Source organism: Lethenteron reissneri, chromosome 8, assembly GCF_015708825.2.
Source record: "Lethenteron reissneri isolate LAM-NWPU_2019-01 chromosome 8, ASM1570882v1, whole genome shotgun sequence".
Lineage (NCBI taxonomy): Eukaryota > Metazoa > Chordata > Hyperoartia > Petromyzontiformes > Petromyzontidae > Lethenteron > Lethenteron reissneri.
In genome coordinates this window covers 6,867,585-6,890,101 of record NC_083786.1, presented here as the reverse complement: position 1 = coordinate 6,890,101, position 22,517 = coordinate 6,867,585, and the positions used below count along the sequence as shown (strand labels likewise).

Sequence of the window (22,517 nt, the reverse complement as noted above, 5' to 3'; positions counted from 1 at the left end):
CACATAGATAAACACATACCAACACACAACAACAAAGACAAGTGTTGTTAGCGAGCACCTATGACGGCGGGAACGGCACACGAGGGGTGGGTGTCCAGCTCCACGCCCGGCCGCCTTTGTCTCCCCAGTGCCGATATTTACACAGCACACCATATACTGATTTGTGGCTGAGCCGACCTAGGGGGAGGCAGAGGACCGGTTCAGATAATATAATCGTCACTGGTATTGGCGATTATGAGTGGGAATCGAACCCGGGTCGCCAGGTTTGTAGCGCAGCGCGCTACCCATTGCGCAACCGCTCCCCATACTTACACAAAAAAGACAAAGACCCCCGTATAGCCTTAACAAACTGTTGGGGCAAGTGCTGTTATCGAGCACCTATAAAGGCCAGAACGGCACACAACGGGGTGGGTGGCCAGCACCACGCCCGGCCGCCTTTGTCTCCCTAGTGGTGATGTTTTTACGTAACCGCTCCAGGTACTCATTTGAGGCTGAGTCGACCTAGGGGGGGGGCCCAGAACCGGTTCAGATAATCGCCACTGGTGCCGGCCGTGAGCGGGAATCGAACCCGGGTGGCCAGGTTCGTCGCTGAGCGCGCTAACCGCTACGTTACCGCTCCTCACAATACTTACACATACACACAGACACGCACATACACACAGACACGCACATACACGCACACACACACACACGTGTACTCCTCACACACGTGGGATTCACTTCTTGGCCGCGTCACTCAACGACCACTTCAACAGACAGAGCCGCAACCCGACCCCAGATATTAAACCGAGGTCGATATCATCTGCTCCTTGTGGCATTTAAACACCAGCAGCAACAACAACACTAACAACAACCACAACGACACTCACAATATCAACAACCTGAAACGAAATCTTCGTTATCCATGATCTATCCACTGCTGGACGAAGGACTTCTCCACACATCGCCTCACTTTGCCACTGCCACGGTACGCCCAACGACACCTGCAAAGCGAGCCGAGCTCACCAGCGCTCCGTCTCCGTTGATGGACGTCCTCCTGGGCGAGTTCCTCCCCCTCCCGCCCGCTCTCCCCTCTTCTCTCCTTTGACTGCCACTCCATCACTCATCTCGACCACGTAACCCGCACACCGTTCCGTCTCGCCGCGACGTCTCCTGCCCCGAGCTCACTCTCGCACTCGCCGTTTCTCTCCCGTCGTAAATGGGCGCCACGGTGGCTATGAGATGTTAACTACCTCGCGTGGTGTACAGGAGGTCGTGGGTTCGATCCCGACCCTGACGCCTGCTGCTGTATATTTAGAGTTTGCGTGTATCTCTCTCTCTCGCATCATCATCACGGTGGCTATGAGATGTTAACTACCTCGCGTGGTGCACAGGAGGTCGTGGGTTCGATCCCGACCCTGACGCCTGCTGCTGTATATTTGGAGTTTGCGTGTCTCTCTCCCCGTGGTCGTGCGGATTTTTTTCCGGGTCCTGCATTTAGAGTCAACATCAGGCGTTTGGAGTATTTGACTGCGATACATTTCCAGCTGCTAAGCCACTTCGTCGTGCTATCATTTGTGGCCAGGTTCCTTCTAAAAAACGAGCTAGATAGCTCAGTGGACCTCACCTCGTAAAATAAAAAATAGTTTCGCCTTGTTCTCTCAGACTGGTTGGGCAGTGGAACAGCATCTCGGATAAGTTAAAGAACCATTTGTGAGATTTTTTTAGTTTACGTTTTTAAAAAATTGTTAATTTAATCCTTATTTTTTATCTTGTTGTTTTTTTGTACGGCTGATGTAGATCCAGAACGACGACTTCATTTTCACATTCCGGTGGTCAAGCTCAGACAAACAGCAGCAGCAGCAGCAGCGGAGTTGTATCGCTGTGGCGTCTCCTTTGTATTTGTTGATCTGGTATTCTTTTTTAACTCGTTCATGAAGCCTGTCTTCGCCAGGCAAAAGTTTTCAATAAATATAATAACTAACCTGTTATGATTTTTTTACAATTTTTACGTACGATCAGACAATATCAACTACTCCAAAAAAGTTGTATTTTTCCGCAAAAAAAACACAAACATTTTTGACGACCTGATTCAACTTCTTATATTTAAAGAAGTACCCAACGGAAACCGCTCAATTTAAAGATTCCGTTATTAGTTTTTGTATGATAAAGAACCAAAAATAATTAACTTAATACTCTATTAGGGGAAACTCCTATATTTTACTGTTTTGGAATTATTCAGATTTGTACATCATAAAATACGTATGTCTGTTTTGTTAAAAACCGCTTTAATCCGAAATATCTCAAAAACAATAAAAGATCGAACAATGGTTCTCGCTTTAATTTTATTTGCTGTTTAACGCTATCCAACGAAAAATCCCCGCAATATTATTGTTTGAACGGCTTGTTGAATGACAGGCACAAACATGTTCATGGGGCACTTAACATCGAGATGTGGAGGTCTTAAAATGAAAAACTCGGACCTTCAGATTTTTGTTGTTGTTTGTGTCCTAAAATCTACCTATGTACCAAATTAAAGATTTATACCTTGTCGGGAAGTACCCTAGAAGTCTTTGAGACGTGCAAATTAAGGTCTTTATTTATTTATATAGAAGCTGATATGTGCTGTTGCTGTTATTGGATTCTTAAATGTGTTATTGTTAGTTGTTTATGTTCGTCTCCGGCTACGTTTTTACCCAATCCTGACAAGCGGGGCTCAACATCTTCATAAACGATGTTAAATTGTCCCCTCCTCCCTCGTCTCTATATAATCTAACTTCATGCCATTACTCAATCTCCCAATAACTTTCCGCAATTTCTCAGTGGGTTTCTCTCTCTCCCTCTCTCACGTTCAATTTCATTCATCGGCGTTCCCCACGTGTCGCAGCATGCAGCCAAAGCAAGCGCCCATGGACATCTCAGTCGACATCAACTCGAACGCGTCCAACGACGATTCCGTTGCGCGGACAGCCCGTGGGATCGCGTGGCGAGCCCTTGACACCGGCGATTCTAAACCTTTACTTGCAGCCCTGCACACCCCCTTGATTCTCAATCGCTAAAAAGAATATATACAGTATGTATAACCCTCTTCTTGGTTATTTCGGTAAAGTCACGACAGATCTGGTCTTCACCTGAGGACGGCTGCTTGCGTTGTGGCCGAAACTTCGTGAGAATTATTTTATTATGTGTTATTTATTATTATTTTATTATTACCCTTCTACGTGACTTTACCGAAAGAACCGAGAAAATAAATCCCTGCAGTCACGAAAGCTTTAAATCGAAAGTATGTATAACGTTAATAGGTACTTACGTGCCCGTGTTTTTTGTGTGTGTTCGATGATTATATAGCTTCTAAAAACAAATCTGCTCGTGTCTCGCACCCCCAGAAAGGCCATCTCGCACCCCAAAGGGGGTGCGTGCCCCCCATGTAAAGAACCACTGCATTACACCGATTGCCCCCGCTCTGGGAAGCTCAGCAGGGGCCGGGCCTGTTTAATGCAGGGTCCCCTCGCTCTCCGCGGGCTCGGCTCGGTGCGATGTCGCGCCGCACACGCGGCTAACCTGTTGTGTGTACTGTGTGTGTGTACTGTGTGAATACTGTGTGTGTACTGTGTGTGTACTGTGTGTGTACTGTGTGTGTACTGTGTGTGTGTACTGTGTGTGTGTACTGTGTGTGTACTGTGTGTGTGTACTGTGTGTGTGTACTGTGCGTGTACTGTGTGTATACTGTGTGTGTGTACTGTGTGTGTACTGTGTGTGTGTGTACTGTGTGTGTACTGTGTGTACTATGTGTGTGTACTGTGTGTGTGTACTGTGTGTGTACTGTGTGTGTGTATATACTTTGTGTCTACTCTGTGTACTGTGTGTGTACTGTGTGTACTGTGTGTGTATTGTGTGCGTTACTCAGCATGCAGCTGTCTCGCATACAGAGATACACAACACTATGTGTGTACTGTGTGTGTGTACTGTGTGCACTGTGTATACTGTGTGTACTGTGTGTGTACTGTGTGTTACTGTTTTCACTACTTGGCAGACAGCTGTCTCCTCTTGCCGTTTCGCTATGCGCGTCATTTTTTGTGTTTTTTTGGAACGCATCTACTACTACTACCACCGCATAGAGCGAGAGAACCCTGTACTTGGATGAATACCCCCCCACACCCAGCCGCGATGTGTCACGTTCCCACGTGTACTTGTGTGCCTATCTGCTATTCTCCAGTGTAAACTAATTAAACAGTTAAGCACCGGCGGGCATATGCTAATGGCTTGATTGATTGGTCGGTTGATTGATTGATTGATGGAGGGTGAAAATCTGCTATGCGGGAGGTCGGTACCACTGGGGGAATGAAGGGTGGAGAGTTTTTAAACTGCGAGGGTTGACACTCATCCCCCATCGCCCCCCCCTCCACCCCCCCCCCCCCCGTGCCCCTACCCGGGGGCATTCCAATCGACTAAATCTCTTGATCATCATCCTCCCCCCTCGTCCCTTACGCCCCCTCCCCCAAGACACACACCGTCCACATCCCTGCACCCACACCAGCTAAGCCAGTAACACCACCTACCCACCCACCTACCCACCCACCTACCCACCCACCTACCCACCCACCTACCCACCCCTATCCCCAGTCACCCACCTACCTACCCATCCACCCAGTCACCCACCTACCCACCCAGTCACCCACCTACCCGGTCATCCACCTACCCAGTCACCCACCTACCCACCCACCTACCCAGTCACCCACCTACCCACCCACCTACCCACCCACCTACCCACCCACCTACCCACCCAGTCACCCACCTACCTACCCATCCACCCAGTCACCCACCTACCCACCCAGTCACCCACCTACCCGGTCATCCACCTACCCAGTCACCCACCTACCCACCCACCTACCCACCCAGTCACCCACCTACCTACCCATCCACCCAGTCACCCACCTACCCAGTCACCCACCTACCCAGTCATCCACCTACCCACCCACCTATCCACCCAGTCACCCACCTACCCACCCATCCACCCAGTCACCCACCTACCCAGTCATCCACCTACCCACCCACCTACCAACCCAGTCACCCACCTACTCACCCATCCACCCGGTCACCCACCTACCCACCCACCTACCCAGTCATCCACCTACCCACCCAGTCATCCACCTACAAATCCACCCACCTACCGAATGAACCATCTACCCACCCACCTATCCACCCATCCAGTAAACCATCTGCTCACCTAACCACCTGCGCAGTCACATACCCAGTCACTCATCCACCCAGTCACGCTGCCACCCACTCACGCACCTACCCGCCCAGTGACTCGCCCAGTCAACCACTCACCAACCCAGCCAGTCACCCACTTAGCCACCCATTCAGTCACCTATCCTTTCTCCCACCCACCCAGCCACGCACCGATGACCCTACCTCCCACCTACCCACCCACGCATCCACCTATTTCCCGGAGGTACTGGTTCCCATTAGAACCGTTGCCGCTCCGTGAACTTTAACCCTGCATCACCCTGCCGCTCAGCTCCCTACCCGGGTTCGACTCCTGACTGCTGTGTCGCTGCTTTACTGCACGGGTGGGAAGCTTCCAACCCCTCATCCGCGTCGCCCTCCACCCACGTCGCCCTCCATCTGCGTCTCACCCCTCCCAGGTCACCCTCCACCCACATCTCACCCCTCCCGGGTCTCCCTCCTCCTCCTCCCAGCTCCTCCGTTCTCTCCTCTCCAGGTCTCCCTGCTGGGCAGGCTTTGCTTCATGAGAACATCGCCGCCTCTGTATCGTCAGCAACATCACATCAGCGGCGGTAAGAACAACTGATGTTTAAACAACATCGTCAATTATTATTAACATCATCAGAAGCAGCAGTAGCAGCAGCAACATCAGCGGTAAGAGCAGCACACGTAGAAGCATCATCATCAGTCTTGGCAGCAGCTGTAACATCACCATCAGTAGTAGCAGCAGCAACATCAGCGGTAAGAGCGGCACACGTAGAAGCATCATCATCAGTCTTGGCAGCAGCTGTAACATCACCATCAGCAGTAGCAGCAGCTTAACATGCGGACTCTTGAACTGTACAAGCACCACAGGAATTCACTCCGCTCACCACAAGGACGCGTGAGAATGCGACGCAAACTTATTACCATCACCATCTTCACCAGTGGCCACTGTCACCACCATCACAACTCGTTAACCTATTCTTTGGGTCTTTCGGTAAAGTCACGTAGATAGGATCAAAGAAAATAACAAAAAAATAACGAAAAAACTACGACGTTTCCATCACAACACAAGCGATCGGTCATCATCTTTTTTACTTCCTGATGACGATCGCTTGTGTTGTGATCGAAACGTCGTAGTTTTTGGTAACTTCTTTTGTTATTTTCTTTGAACCTATCCACGCGACTTTACCGAAAGACCCAAAGAATATGAATTCCTGCAGTCACGAAAGCTTTAAGTCAAAACTCCTTACCCTCCTCACTATCATCATCATCATCACCAATGGCAGAGCCAGGATTTTCAGGTAGGGGGGGGGGGCAACCCCTCCAGCAATGAAAAGTGATAGAGGAGTTGTTAGTAAGTGAGGAGTTGTCCCTTGCTTTTTATTCGACGCGTGTGCGGCGATGGCGCAGCAGTCGATCGAGGGTCGAATTCGAACCGCGTCGTGTGATCGTCATCGCGCTCGCTGGAGGTGTTGATGCCTTCAGGGAAGTCGTGTACTGTGTACGCAACTGCGCACAATTCTGTGAGTCACTTATAACTGCTTTGCCGTTACTTATGGACTCAGACTATTGTCCTATCATCTCATAGAGTCCCTGGCACGTAATAATATGCTACACAGTGGAAGTGGGGGGTTGCAAAAATGCCGATTTATTACTAATAAATCCCAATGATTCGATCGAAATTAGGGATTTCGATCGGATCATTGGGGGGGGGGGCACGTGCCCCCCCCCACTACCTCCGCCAGTGATCATCACCGCCACCTTCACCACCACCACCCCCCGTGCTCACTCTGCTCCACGCCGCCTCCGATTGTTTTGGAATTGCTGAGTCCTCTCGCCGCTCTCCACGGAATGCGGAGCTTAGCCACTGCTGCTGCTGCTCAAACTACTGCTGCTACTCCTGTTGATACTGCTACTGTTGCTGCTGCTCAAACTACTGCTGCTACTGCTGCTGCTACTGTTGCTGCTGCTCAAACTACTGCTGCTACTCCTGTTGATACTGCTACTGCTGCTGCTACTGTTGCTGCTTGCTCAAACTACTGCTGCTACTCCTGTTGATACTGATACTGCTGCTACTGTTGCTGCTGCTCAAACTACTGCTGCTACTCCTGTTGATACCGCTACTGCTGCTGCTGCTACTGTTGCTGCTGCTCAAACTACTGCTGCTACTCCTGGTGATACCGCTACTGCTGCTGCTACTGTTGCTGCTGCTCAAACTACTGCTGCTACTCCTGTTGATACCGATACTGCTGCTGCTACTCATACTGCAGCTCCGACTCATACTAATGCTGCTACTGCTGCTACGGGTACTACCGGTACCGTTGCTGCTGATAGGTACACTGCTGTTGCTACCAATACTGTCGCTACCGCTGTAACTTCTGCTGTTGCTGTTGCCGCCGACTTGCTGCTACTACTGCTGCACTTGCTGCTGTTTTCTATAGCTGCCACTACTGTTGTTGCTACTACGACTGCTGCTGTTGCTTACTGGTGTTACTACTACTATCGTTGCTAGTGCTGTTGCTCGTCTTACTCCGCTGCTGCTGTTGTTACTGATATTACATGCGCCGCTGTCGCTAGCCCCATTGCTGTTGCTAATACTGCTGCTGTACTGTTTGTACAACTGCTGGTAGCATCGTCACTGCTGCTGCTGCTGCAAGAGAAGTGTCTGCGGTGAGTCTCACACTGACTCGGACGGCAGGAACCTGGGGCAGAGGGAGGCCGGTGAGTCCAGACGGGAAGGAACCGCGTCACACGCACACACACACACAACACACACGCAACACACACACCCAACACACACACACAACACTCACACGCAACACACACACACCACACTCACACCACACTCACACACACTCACTCACACAGACACACATACTCACACACTCACACACGCACACACGACACACACGCAACACACACACACCACACTCACACACACTCACTCACACACACACAGACACACATACTCACACACTCACACACACACAACACTCACACACACACACGCAATACTCACACACACACGCAACACTCTGTGGTGAAGTATATTTTTCTCGACACACGATTTCGTGATGATGCTGCTGTGTTGGCAGTGGTGCACAAGCACAGGCAACAACACAAAACAAAAACTCAGCACGTTCGTCAATAACACCGTGGCCTTAAAAAGAACAATAAATACTGCCTATAATAGGCGACGTTTCGGGCAATGGTCCCATAACTCTAAAGGCCAGAGAGATAAAGTGGTTAAAACTGTGGCATCTATATTTATGTGCTATGAAGAAGGATCATTGCCCGAAACGTCGCTTAAATATTTTGTTTTATTTCGATATGAAATGCAATCGGAATACAATCGGAATAAACAGCCTCAAGAAGTTGCTTTAACCGCCTGAATTAAAATCATGTTTTAATTTATCGACCAATTATTTGGGGTTTCCGATAACGATACTGTACAATGAATGTAACGCCTCTGAAAGAACGTCCGGGGTAGAGATGGAGCGATGAATTTGGCTCCGTGTGCAGGCGCCGGGTGGATCGTTAAATAGCGGAACCGCGAGAGACAGCGGCGGCGGCGGTCTGGCCAGTAGGCATTCATCCAGAAGTGGATAGAGCAATGCTGATGATGATGATGATGCTGCTAATGATGAGTAAACGATAGTGAATTAACCGATGCAACTTTCGGTCATTTCCACGACTGGACGGATGGAGGGATAGCCTCAATGCCATGTTGGCCGTCGGAGTTGGTTTGACCATACTTCACCACTCTGGTCAACGCGGACTCGTGCAAAGAGATGCAGCTCCGCGTCGGTTTGTACGGAAGCCCTAGCCACTGGCCGACGCGAGCCGTGGCCGGAAATTGAACTCATATCGGGGGAAATGTAATTCCAGCGCCTTCAAGCTCAACGCGTTACGCGCCGTACAGCGGCACATTGTATTTGTTTACAGCAAAACAAACGAAAAATCAACTGGGGGCCGGTTCCTGTCTTCGGGGGTTTCATCGGCAGAGTTGCAGGCCTTGTTAAACAAAGTGCGGCTGGGGGGGGGGGGGGGGTTTACAGGCATTGCTGTTGTTGGCCAGACGGTCCCAGAACCCGTTCAGAGGGTTCCTGACTTCAAAACGCGTTGCTCGTAGCGAACGTCGGTTCGGAAAGCCAAAATATGTAATTTGTACTCGAACAATAATTACAGTAAAACCTTGGATTGCGAGTAACTTTGGTCTGCGAGTGTTTTGCAAGACGAGCACATTTCTTAAATAATTCCTAATTTGATAAACGAGCGAGGTCTTGCAATGCGAGTAGTACGTACTATACGCTTTGTCTGCCGCGCGCCACGTGATCACAACTGATATACGAGTGCTTTGATATACGAGTGCTTTGGATTACGAACACGTTTCCGGAACGAATTATGCTCGCAATCCAAGGTTTTACTGTACTTGTATGTAGATGTACGTAGCGGCGGAGTGCTGTTTAGACGTGGTTACGACCTGCGATGCTCCACAGTAGAGCATGCATTGTGTTGTGTACCACACGCGTATGTCGTTACGTGACAGTGCTCGCCGAACTGCGTTGGCTTCCCGGTTGGCAGACGAACACATTATAAGGTAGCGCTCATTACGCACAACAAAGTGCTCGCCACAAACGAACCACAATATACCTCGCTGATCACGCCAAGGAGCATAAACGACGGTCACGCGAACTCCGCTCATCCTCGCGGCTGCTTCGGGCTTTTTTGCGAACCGTCGAACAAATGCGGTGGTCACCGCATCGCGCGGCGCTTGCTGATGCGCTTCTGCGACCGTCTGGAACGTTCTCTTCCTGCCTTTGTTAGGGCGCTACTGGAGCTATGCACTTTTAAGTCATCTAGCTTGACAAACGAGTGTTCTGCACTTGCTTTAGGAGACGATGAATTATGCAAACACTTAGACAGCAGCCAGACTTTCTTTTAAACCATCTCGATTGAAAACTCATTTCTTTAGGACCGCTTTAAGCGTTTAGTTCGTTGTCCTTACCCCGCACCTCCGATGAGCACGGTTGCCTACGTACGGTGCGAAAGAAGTTCAACATACATACATACATACATGATGGTGGTGGCGATGTTCAAGATGCGGGAAACTGGAGCGCTCTTCCTTCCGATATTAGGAAGCCATAGGAGCCATGCACTTGTCACTCGTCTAGACTGAAAATTAATTTCTTTCGGACTGCTTTTTGCGTTCAGTTGTCATCCCACCGCACCTCGGATAAGCACTGTTGGCTACGTACGGTGCGAAAGAAGTTCAACGGAAATACATGGTGCTTCAAAAACATGTGAACACTTACATGGGACTATCGTTTTTAATGGAAAAGGAACGGACAAAAACACTGTAACACGATCACAAATGTAATGTCAGTCGCTTCAAAAAAGTAAATTAGTCTCCACTTTTGGAACCTCATTTGCCAGTAAAAAATATGATAATTGTTTTTTTACCCTTCTATCTGGCAACAAAACTGACACTTTTTTTTTACAAGGAGTCATGTTTGCATAGACCACAATACCTGCAGCCATAATGCAAACGAAAAACATAACTCTGATAATATATGTGCATATATAACAACACTCTGATAATATATATGCATATATTATATGCATATATATTATCAGAGTTATGTTTTTTGTTTCATTATGGCTGCAGGTATTGTGGTCTATGCAAACATGACTCCTTGTAAAAAAAGGTGTCAGTTTTGTTGCCAGATAGAAGGGTAAAAAACAATTATCATAGTCTACACGTGTTCGCCATCATCGTCAACGCGCGCCTGGAATCTTCTCCAGGCGGTCTCTGGAGCCCGGATGCGGCACATTTCTCGTGGTTGTTGTTGCAACATTCTCAGAAGTGTTCACATTTGTTTGGAAGCACTCTGTGTACATACATACGCCGTAGACTGTGGAGTGAGCGAACGAACGAGCGAACGGAGTAACGCGCCGACCGTGTGGGCACCACGACAGCTTTGGAATCTTGAACGTCTTCAGTTGTTCTCTCGTATGGCTGCTGTGGTAGATGCAGAGCAACGCCTGTCCACACACACACCCAGGTGGCTCGAGCTAGACAGTCGCGCTAGGAGCAGCGGAGTATATCGCTGGGACTAAACATTACTAAACGCGTTCGTCGATATCACAGGAAATATAGATGTAATCGGCGACGTTTCGGGCAATGACCCTTCTTCATTGAGCCACGAAGAAGTACCATTACCATTGCCCTCTACGCCGCATATATATATTTAGTTTCGCCTTTTAAAGCAACACACACAGAGGTATTATTGACAAATTAATTGAGTTGTTTTGTTTGTTAAATGTGCTTGTGTGTATGTATGTTGAAAGGGTCTTGCACCGTGTCAATCGGAGGTGCGGGGGGGAATGAGAACACATGCCACACAAAAAACAGTTCTCAAGAAATTAGTTTCCAATCGAGACGATTTAAAAGTGCGCAGCTTCAGAACACCGCTGCCAAACGCAGCAGCAGCATCACCAAGCAAGAAGTTTAATTTGAAAATTCGATAACAATCAGCAGCATCAGCAGCATCAGCAGCAGCAACGGCGGCGGTCATGTTCAATCCACCGCTGGATGAAAGCCTCCCCAAGCCGCTACCGCTGCCACATCTTAAAGATGCGAACAACGAATCCGCCCGTCGCCTGCAGCACGGACTGCTTTAGTCGTCGGTCTCTCGGACGCGTTCCATGCCCTTGGACTGCCGCTCCGTTACTACTCTCGACCATTGGCCCGCGATCCCTTCAGAGGTCCAGAAGAAGTTGCATTTCCCGAACAAAAGCCCGCTGAGCTAAGGAGCTTATTGCTTGTGTTGCGATCGAAACGTCGTGATTTCATTTATTTTCTACCTACGTGACTTTACCGAAAGAAGCAAAGAGTATGGATCCCTGCAGTCACGAAAACTTCAGATCTAGATTAAGCTTATTGCTTGTGTTGCGATCGAAACGTCGTGATTTAATTTATTTTCTACCTACGTGACTTTACCGAAAGAACCAAAGAGTATGGATCCCTGCAGTCACGAAAACTTCAGATCTAGATTAAGCTTATTGCTTGTGTTGCAAAGTTGATTCGGCCTTTCAGTGACGCCAAAGTTGATGAAACAACATAACACATTTAATTACTATATATAAGTGATTTAATTACTTCGTATATATTTTGTTTCTCCATCTAAAAGTGAACGTCTGAATCGCGAGTCGTAGCATTAGCGAGTTAATTATCGCCAAGCGATGCCACAACTAACACGTGAGCAAAGATGCGTGGAGAGCACGCACGCTCGGAAGTGTTACTTGGGGAGAGAAAGCACACACACACACAGATATAATACACAACACACGACGATTTAGCTCTGCTCCGAAGTAGGACCATGGCGCGAATCGTCGGCCTGCGATAACTTACTTGTCTTTGCCAATTTTTCGATGTAAAGCTTTCGTGACTGCAGGGATTCATCTTCTTGGTTCTTTCGGTAAAGTCACGTAGAAGGGAAGTAATACAATTAAAAAAAACATAATAAAATAATTGTCACGACGTTTCGGCCACAACGCAAACAGCCGTCCTCAGGTGAAAACCAGGTCTGTCGAGGCGACAGCGTCTGAATGAAACAGCACCATGCTTGGAGCGTATATTAAATGAGGAATGTAGCGAGATGTCTGACTTGCGCTCCTATCGTGAAGACAGTCTATACATACAGTATATAATGCGCGACAGCTTGGTATGCGTACATATGTGTGTAAGTTATAATATCACACCTACGCATACGTGGTTATACCTGGGAAGGAACATCAATCGTTGAATGTGCTCATTCGCTGCTGAAGGCCCTGGCCCCGCTGCGTCGGTCTTGGGTGTCATTTGACCATACTTCACCATGCTGGTCAGTGCGGGTTGGGATCTGTAGAATAACCGACATGTCAACATAATTTAATATTCAACGTGTCCTTCTTTAAGTGAGAAAACATGAAGTTTGTTTAGTTTTTATTCCAATATATTATGTAAGTACACATTGTTGTCATCACATCGGCTGATGTATATTATATGTGAATAATATGGTTATATTTTTGGGGTTTGAACCACATACAAATTAGCGCGCGTGTGGACAGCATCAAGGTAAAGTGTTGCTGAAACACAAAGATTTTAATAAGAGTGAGCCAGGCCACTCGAGTTCGTGTCCTGGCCGCGGCTAACGCCAGTGGCGCGTGAGTGCTGAACCACTGCTCCTCCTGCTCGCGTTCTTCCGCCAAAAACTTCATGAAGCCGAATTGACCAGCGTGGTGAAGTATGATCAAGCAACCATCCACCCCGCTCCCCTCCGAAAGACCGACAGGACGCGAGAGAGAGAGGCCTTCATCCAGCATTGGATTGCCACGGCTGTAATATAATAATATGATTATTGTTGTTGTGTAATGTATTTGTCTCCACAAAAGTACTGGCCCCAGGCTACTCTGGGAAAAGGCGCTATCCTGGTTTCTAGAGTCCTCAACTGCTTAAACAAAATTAACTAACATGTAGTGAGTAACGTAACGCTCTTCATAAGGATTCAATAGTTTACCAACTGCAATCTTATAAAAAAAACAAGTTTACGAAATATCTACTCGAAAGTACATGTATGTTTATAAAGTAATGCAGTACATACCACCGTGTAAGCATACATTTATCAATTTTGTGTATTTAAATTTTGACTTTTTATTATGCCGCTTGCTTGCCCAGAACAAAGCCTCCCTGAGTCTCAAGACTCTTTTTCGGGAGTGTCCTGCCGAGTTTTTGAAGTCGGGTTGCGATTGCTGCTGCTGCTGTGTGATCCCAGCCAAGTAATTTACGGGGAATTTAGCAGCATTTGGATGTGTGGCCAATACCAGTTACATCGTGTGTCTTCCCGGAGTATATATTCATGCATGTAGACCTTCTTTCGCACCGTACGTAGCCTACCGTGCTAATTGGAGGTGCGTAATGACGGTAATGGTGGTAATGATGGCGGTGGTGGTAACGGTATCTGTGAGGAGGTGGACTATACAATGTGTGTTTGTGTCCTTGTGTGCGAGTGTCTGCGTGTGTTGACGTTTGTTTCTGTGTTTTTGTGTGTTTTTTGTTTTTGGGGAGCGGTGGCGCAGCAGTTAGCTCACTGCGCCACGAACAGCAGCGGGCGACTCGACTTCGATTCCCGCTCACGCCAACATCAGTGCCGATGTGCCTGATGCGGTGTCCATAAAACATCAGCACTGGGGAGACAAAGGCGACCGTGCGTGGTGCTGGCCACCCACCCCCTCATAGGTGCGTCGTGCTGACTTTGGCAAAATACAACTAAACTATTTGTTGTATTTTACCAGGTAAAGCCCGCTGAGCTAATCGCTATTATTAGGGCGACCTGGCCACAAATGATAGCTAAGCGATGTGGCTTATCATCATGTGTAAATGCACAGCAGCTAAATACTCTAATCGGATGTTTCTAAATGTGGAGAGAAACACCGGAGGAACCGGAGAGAAATCCACGCGACCTCGGGGAGAGAGAAGACGCAAACTCTAAATCGACCCACGGCGTCCTGCATACCAGGCGAGGTAGTTAACATCTCGCCACAAAGGCGTCCGGGGTAGTCTTGGCCACCCCCCTTGTTTGTTTGCCGTGCCGGCGTTCAGAGTTACTACTCGCTAAAAGCATTTGCCCCATCAGTTAAGTCTATACATGGGGATATTTGTATTTGTACTGAATTTATGTGTGTCTGTTATCGGAGCGGTGGCGTTGTGATTAACACACTGCGACTACGAATCCGGCGACCACAGTTCGCTTCCCGCTCACGGCCAACACCTGTGCCTACCTGTGCCTACCTGTGCCTACCTGCTGCACTGCGTAACCTTTGGCATTCTCTCTTCCCCAAGCTCCGTGTGATACCCTCGAGGCAATTCAAGAAAAACGCGTTTGCACTCTTCATCGAGTACAACTTTGACGACAGTGCTGTTTGTGGCTGGCCGCTTGACGCTTATTGGGCACTTGGGGCGTGCGTTCGGCAAAGTGTGTTAAACAACTAACACGTCGCGATAGTTAATCTACGTTACACCAAGGGTGCTGTGTGTGCGTTATAATTGTGTTTATTTAACCTAAGCAATTAGTTTAAGGGGGAGGTGGGGGGGGCTCTCCCCCCCCCCACTCCCGCTCCCCCGGCGAGGTGAAGATTGTGGTCACCTCATCCCCTCCCCTACCCCCTTCCTCACCACTACCCCTGCCGCCACCGCCGCCTCTCCCCCACCCCCCCCCCCGGGTCTCAGTTAAGCCATCAAAACGCTTAATTGCGGCCATAAAAGCGTCGCTAATTGGGTATAAGCGCCCAGCACGAGTCTCGCGTTGATGGTGGCGGTGATGACGATCCCGTTCTCTTAGCGGCGATCAAAGTCACTCAACGATTGGCGCAGCCCCTCCCCTCTATCCCCCACAACAGCCCCCCCCCCCCCCCACAGCAGCCCCCACCCTTGCAGATCCCATCCCTCTGCAGCCCAAACCCTCGCGCAGACCACCACCACCGCCCCCCCCTTCTCCCCACAACCCTCACAGATCACACCCCCCGCAGCCCCCCCCCCCCGCATCCCTCAACCGCTCAATCTCACCCCCCGCAGACTCCCCCTCCCCCCCATTCTCACCCCCCCCAACTCCTTGTAGCCCCCTCCCCCTTAACCCCCATCTCCTTGACCCCCTCCTCTTTTCCGTAGCCCCCACCTTCGAAAACGGCACCCTCCCCCCCCAAAAAAAATCCCCCAGCCCCCCACCTCCTCCTCCTCCTCATCAAAACCAATCTCTCCGCATTCGCACATCGCGGCAGATGTAGCCAGCAGATGTAATTTAATAACGGACCGCGGCGAGGTCTGCGTTGACTCGTAATTGCGAGGATGGGCTGGTCCCTGTCATGTGACCGTGGAGTGGCTGTCCCTCCGGCCCCGGACGGCCAGCGGCTGCGCGTGCTGCACGATAGGAGATTCGACATCGCCGATTGGGGTCGTCGTGGAGAAATAGAAGCGAGAAAGACAATCTACAGAACGGGCGTTCTCTTTGCCATATCTGTCCCTCCACATAGACAACGAAGAAGTGCAACCATTTACAAATACCAACATTTTTTTTTAATCCTTTATATTAAGTTCACTTGCGCGCTTGTTTGCTTGCGCGCTTACGACCGTGCAAATCTTTCGGTCGTTTTTTAACCCACTTCCCGTGATCCAATCGAGCTGACATTTTGCACACAGATTCGTTGTGCGTGACAATTTATTTTCGTGAAATTTTTTTTCCAAAATGTTACACTTTTTAGGAAAAAAATAAATTATAATTAATTACCAATTGCTTAATGGTGGCATGCAATCATCTGACCCATAGGTGGCAGCCATCTCAAGCCAGAGGACGAGAGGACTCTAGCCGCCACGCATATAAAGGATTTATAGTGAACAACTTTGTTTTTACGGGTTAATTTTTTTACACATCCCATCAGCCACGTGGCCGACTTCTGGAAGTGCATCATTTCGGCAGCATTGGGGTGAACGCGAGCAAATCTCTGGACCCGTTGTTGACATTCGCTGTCTCATGGGGCAGAGTCGAGCCCAGCGCGGACACCAAGGCGTGCGTGCGACTCGTCGGGACGATTGAAACGAGTTCGAACATTTGCAAATGTGTCCTCTTCGCGCTGGGTTTGTCGACAGAGTTTTGGGGAAACCATTTCACGGATGGGGCCAGATTTCTCCGAGGGGTGAGTCCCCAATCGCCACACGCCTCTAAAACTCAAGTTAATTTCTCACCCGTTCGTTCCAGTGACCCCCCACACACCCCCACGTTACACACAGACGGACAGGGCGAATGCAATATAACGCTTTCAACCTCAGTCGGACACCGTAAGAAATAATAGATTTCGAAACGCCTGTTGGAAGAATTAAGTTACGTTCGTCGGAGCAATTTTAATGGTTTACTTTAAAGTGAAATAGCAGCAACACTACAATGACGTCACTGCGGCGTTAATCACTTTTGAAAAGGCACTGCGGGTGACGTCAGTAAAGCGCTCCTGACTATAACTTGAAGATCCCTTCTCGTCTCGACATCCGCGAAGGTTGTAGCTACCAGACATGAGCCGTGGAACTCCCCCCCCCTCCTTCCCCTGACAGCCGTCCGTGTTGCCGACTCACTGACCCAGGTTCAATTCCAGCCTCCAGATCCTCCCTCTCTCTCTCTCTTCTCCTCGGCCTGCCACTGACTGCCGCTCTGCCATAGACTCGCACAGAGACGCGCAGAATCACAATAAGAACAAACAAAGAACCATACATAGACTCACATTTCACGTAGAGGCCCGTAGACTTACAGAGAGGGGGCCATGCGCTTTGTGTCAATAATTTGTTGTTTTTGCTCGAGTTTGTTTGCGAATTCCGTCCACCATCAATTGTCCTGTAACTGCCAAACGTGCATCTCTCCATGCTCTCATCACTGCCATGGACTATCCACTGCTGTGTGAAGATCAATGCGACGTGTATCCAACTTGCGTGTGTCCTCTGATCCACGCGTTTCCCCTTCTCGCTCCGTCTCTCAATGTGATCGCGAGCACGCGCCCCTTTGCCATATCTTGGGTCAATGTCCCTTGAGTCTGATCCAAATGTGATCGCGGATAATTGCATGAGACGGGGTTCAGTCCACTGCGGGGTAAAGGTTTTACGGCTGTGTGCGTGGTGAGTGTGGGGTGTGCGTGGTGAGTGGGGTGTGCGTGGTGAGTGGGGTGTACGTGGTGAGTGGGGTGTACGTGGTGAGTCTGGGGTGTGCGTTGTGTGTGTGGGGTGTGCGTGGAGAGTGTGGTGTGCGGTGTGGGGTGTGCGTGGTGAGTGTGGGGTGTGGGGAGTGCGTGGTGAGTGTGGGGGTGTGCGTGGTGAGTAGGGTGTGCGTGGGGAGTGTGAGTGTGGTGTGCGTTGTGAGGGTGGGGTGTGCGTGGTGAGTGTGGGGTGTGCGTGGTGATGGTGGGGGGAGCGTGGTGAGTGTGGAGTGTGCGTGGTGAGTGTGGGGTGTGCGTGGTGAGTGTGGGGTGTGCGTGGTGAGTGTGGGGTGTGCGTGGTGAGTGTGGGGTGTGCGTGGTGAGTGTGGGGGGAGCGTGGTGAGTGTGGGGTGTGCGTGGTGAGTGTGGGATGTGCGTGGTGAGTCTGGGGTGTGCGTGGGGAGTGTGGGGTGTGGGATGTGGGGTGTGCGTGGTGAGTCTGGGGTGTGCGTGGGGAGTGTGGGGTGTGGGATGTGGGGTGTGCGTGGTGAGTGTGGGGTGTGCGTGGTGAGTGTGGGGGGAGCGTGGTGAGTGTGGAGTGTGCGTGGTGAGTGTGGGGTGTGCGTGGTGAGTGTGGGGTGTGCGTGGTGAGTGTGGGGTGTGCGTGGTGAGTGTGGGGTGTGCGTGGTGAGTGGGGTGTGCGTGGTGAGTGGGGTGTGCGTGGTGAGTCTGGGGTGTGCGTGGTGAGTCTGGGGTATGCGTGGTGAGTGTGGGGTGTGCGTGGTGAGTGTGGGGGTGTGCGTGGTGAGTCTGGGGTGTGCGTGGTGAGTGTGGTGTGCGTGGTGAGTGGGGTGTGCATGGTGAGTGGGGTGTACGTGGTGAGTGGGGTTTGCGTGGTGAGTGTGGAGGGTGGAGAGTGCGTGGTGAGTGTGGGGTGTGCGTGGTGAGTCTGGGGGTGTGCGTGGTGAGTGGGATGTGCGTGGTGAGTGGGGTGTGCGTGGTGAGTGTGGGGTGTGCGTGGTGAGTGTGGAGGGTGGAGAGTGCGTGGTGAGTGTGGGGTGTGCGTGGTGAGTCTGGGGGTGTGTGGGGTGTGCGTGGTGAGTCTGGGGGTGTGCGTGGTGAGTGTGGTGTGCGTGGTGAGTGTGGTGTGCGTGGTGAGTGGGGTGTGCGTGGTGAGTGTGGGGTGTGCGTGGTGAGTCTGGGGGTGTGCGTGGTGAGTTTGGTGTGCGTGGTGAGTAGGGTGTGCGTGGTGAGTGGGGTGTGCGTGGTGAGTGTGGGGTGTGCGTGGTGAGTCTGGGGTGTGCGTGGTGATGATTTGGAGGGTGGAGAGTGCGTGGTGAGTGTGGGGTGTGCGTGGTGAGTGTGGGGTGTGCGTGGTGAGTGTGGGGTGTGCGTGGTGAGTCTGGGGGTGTGCGTGGTGAGTGTGGTGTGCGGGGTGAGTGGGGTGTGCGTGGTGAGTGTGGAGGGTGGAGAGTGCGTGGTGAGTGTGGGGTGTGCGTGGTGAGTGTGGTGTGCGGCGTGAGTGGGGTGTGCGTGGTGAGTGTGGAGGGTGGAGAGTGCGTGGTGAGTGTGGGGTGTGCGTGGTGAGTGTGGGGTGTGCGTGGTGAGTGTGGGGTGTGCGTGGTGAGTCTGGGGGTGTGCCTGGTGAGTGTGGTGTGCGTGGTGAGTGGGGTGTGCGTGGTGAGTGTGGAGGGTGGAGAGTGCGTGGTGAGTGTGGGGGTTGCGTGGTGAGTGTGGGGTGTGCGTAGTGAGTCGAAGGTGGTGTACGTGTTGAGGCAGGGGTGTGCGTGCGTGAGTGAGGTGTGCGTGCTGAGTGAGGTATGCGTGGGAGGTGTGGGGGGGGGGGGTGCGTGGTGAATCAAGGGGGGGGGGGGGAGTCGAGGGGGGGGGTGCGTGGTGAATTGAGGGGGGGGGGAGTCGGGGGGGGGGGTGCGTGGTGAATTGAGGGGGGGGGGGAGTCGAGGGGGGGGAGTCGAGGGGGGGGGGTGCGTGGTGAATTGAGGGGGGGGGGAGTCGAGGGGGGGGGTGCGTGGTGAATTGAGGGGGGGGGGGAGTCGAGGGGGGGGAGTCGAGGGGGGGGGTGCGTGGTGAATTGAGGGGGGGGGGAGTCGAGGGGGGGGGTGCGTGGTGAATTGAGGGGGGGGGAGTCGAGGGGGGGGGAGTCGAGGGGGGGGGGGGTGCGTGGTGAATCGAGGGGGGGGGAGTCGAGGGGGGGGGCGCGTGGCGAGTCGAGGGGGGGGCCCCTTGCTGAGCCCGTGCCACTCTCCCCAGGGACCTCTGGGACATATGGCCGCACTGATTGTTCATTTTCTAACTGGAGCAGTAATTAACGTAATGAAGGGAGAGAGCGGGTGGTGAGGGTGGGGGTCGGGGTGAGCGCAGGGGTAGTGGTGGGGAGGGGTGGTAATGAGTCGTGGGGATAAGCGGCGGGGTCCCCCTTGTACCCCCCCCCCTTGTTAACCCCCCCCCTCCTGTTACCCCCATTGCCTCTCTGACCGCCCCAACGCCACCCCCCACGCCACCCCCCCCCCCACTGCCCCCCACCGTTCCCAATCCCCCCCCCCGCTCGCCACGCGCTCCCAATTAGCGGGCCGCGTGCCCCCTTTTGGCTTATCTAATTAATTTATCAAAAAAACATCGCGTTTAATTAATTCCTTGTCGCACCAGCCAGGTTGGTCCCTAATTGCGAGCGTGGTAGGTGGGGGGTGGAGGTGACTTGGTGGTGGTTGGTGGTGGTTGTGGTGGTGATGATGAGCGCTACAAAGATCCCCCGTATAGCCTTCACAGGCGGTAGGGGCAAGTGCTGTCAGCGAGTAACACCTATGAAGGCCGGCACGGTAGACGAGGGCGTGGGTGGCCAGCACCACGCCCGACCGCCTTTGTCTCCCCAGTGGCGATGTTTACACACCGCACCAGGTACTCATTTAAGGCTGAGTCGACCTAGGGGAGGCACCAGGACCGGTTCAGATAATCGTCATAGATGTTGGTCGTCAGCGGGAATCGAACTCAGATCGCCGGGTTCGTAGCGCAGCGCGCTAACCGCTCCACCACCGCTCCCCACAACACATCCACACGCAGACTTGTGAGCGCACACCCCACACACAGGCGAAATATACACACGCACACACGCAGACGCGCACACACAGATACAAACAAAGACAAAGATCCCCCGTATAGCCGTCACGCATGTTTGGGGCAAGTGTTCTTAGCGAGCACCTATCAAGGACGTGACGGCACACACACACTGACAACAAATACACACACACTGACACACACACATACATTCCCCGAATAGCCTCAACATACTGTTGGGGCAAGTGCTGTTAGCGAGCACCTATAAAAGCCGTAACGGTATACGCTCCCCCCGACTCACACACACGCACTGACACCCATACATACATACAAACACACACAGCGACATATAAAGACACACACAAAGACAAATATCCCCCGTATAGCCTTAACAGACTGTAGGGGCAAGTGCTGTTAGCGAGGACACATACACTAACACACATGCATGCATATGCAGACCCATAGCGACACACACTGACACCCATAAATACACCAACCGACCCATATAAACACACGCACATACACTGACACACACGCACATACACTGACGCACACACATACACTGACACACACACACAGACACTGACGCACACACACACATCCACTGACACACATACACTGACACACACACATACACTGACACACACACGCACACACACACACATCCACACACACATCCACACACACAGACACTGACGCACACACATACACTGACACACACACATCCACTGACACACACACATACACTGACACATACACTGACACACACACATACACTGACACACACACGCACACACACACACATCCACACACACATCCACACACACAGACACTGACGCACACACATACACTGACACACACACGCACACACACACACATCCACACACACATACACTGACACACACACACACATCCACACACACATCCACTGACACACACACATCCACTGACACACACACAGACACTGACGCACACACAGACACTGACACACACACATCCACTGACACACACATCCACACACACACACGCACACACACACATCCACACACACAGACACTGACGCACACACGCCGCTATAAATCCGCGTTGACGCGCCAAGGCGGCCTCACTTCACGTGACGCGCTCGTCAGCCTGGGTCGCCGGGTGAGTGGAGTTTGCGAGTGCACATTGCAGCGTGTTCGTTGACAGAATGAGATAACAACGCGACGCGCACACACAGTCGGAGTCTTATGTTTGTATTGATGAACGGCACTTGCCCCAACAGTCTGTTAAAGCGATACGGGGAGAAATCTTCGTCTTTCGTGTCGTTTTTATTACAAAGGGAAGCAAATCGCTCACGAGTCTTCGAGACTCATTTATTTCAGAAGGGTCCATGCGGTAATCGGGATGATGTGCGCGACCAATTCAACGTAGGCACCGTGTAAGCCAGGCGGAGACGAGGTTTGCCTTTTGCCGTGCACGAGCGTGGCGGAATACGCGTGCGTGGGGTTGACGACAGGGAACGCGCTCAACTCTCCCAACATGCGGTTCGAGTTGCCGTA

General features: G+C 51.4%; 1 protein-coding gene across 1 annotated transcript in view; it reads left to right on the top strand.

Moving 5' to 3' along the window:
* Positions 1 to 279: 279 nt before the first annotated feature.
* LOC133362651 (homeobox protein OTX1 B-like) overlaps positions 280 to 22,517 on the top strand; it is a 44,485-nt gene continuing 22,247 nt past the window's right edge. The window contains 3 exon segments of the mRNA XM_061581576.1: positions 280 to 967; positions 5,705 to 5,780; positions 7,824 to 7,914. The gene's annotated coding sequence lies outside the window, so the exon portion shown is untranslated.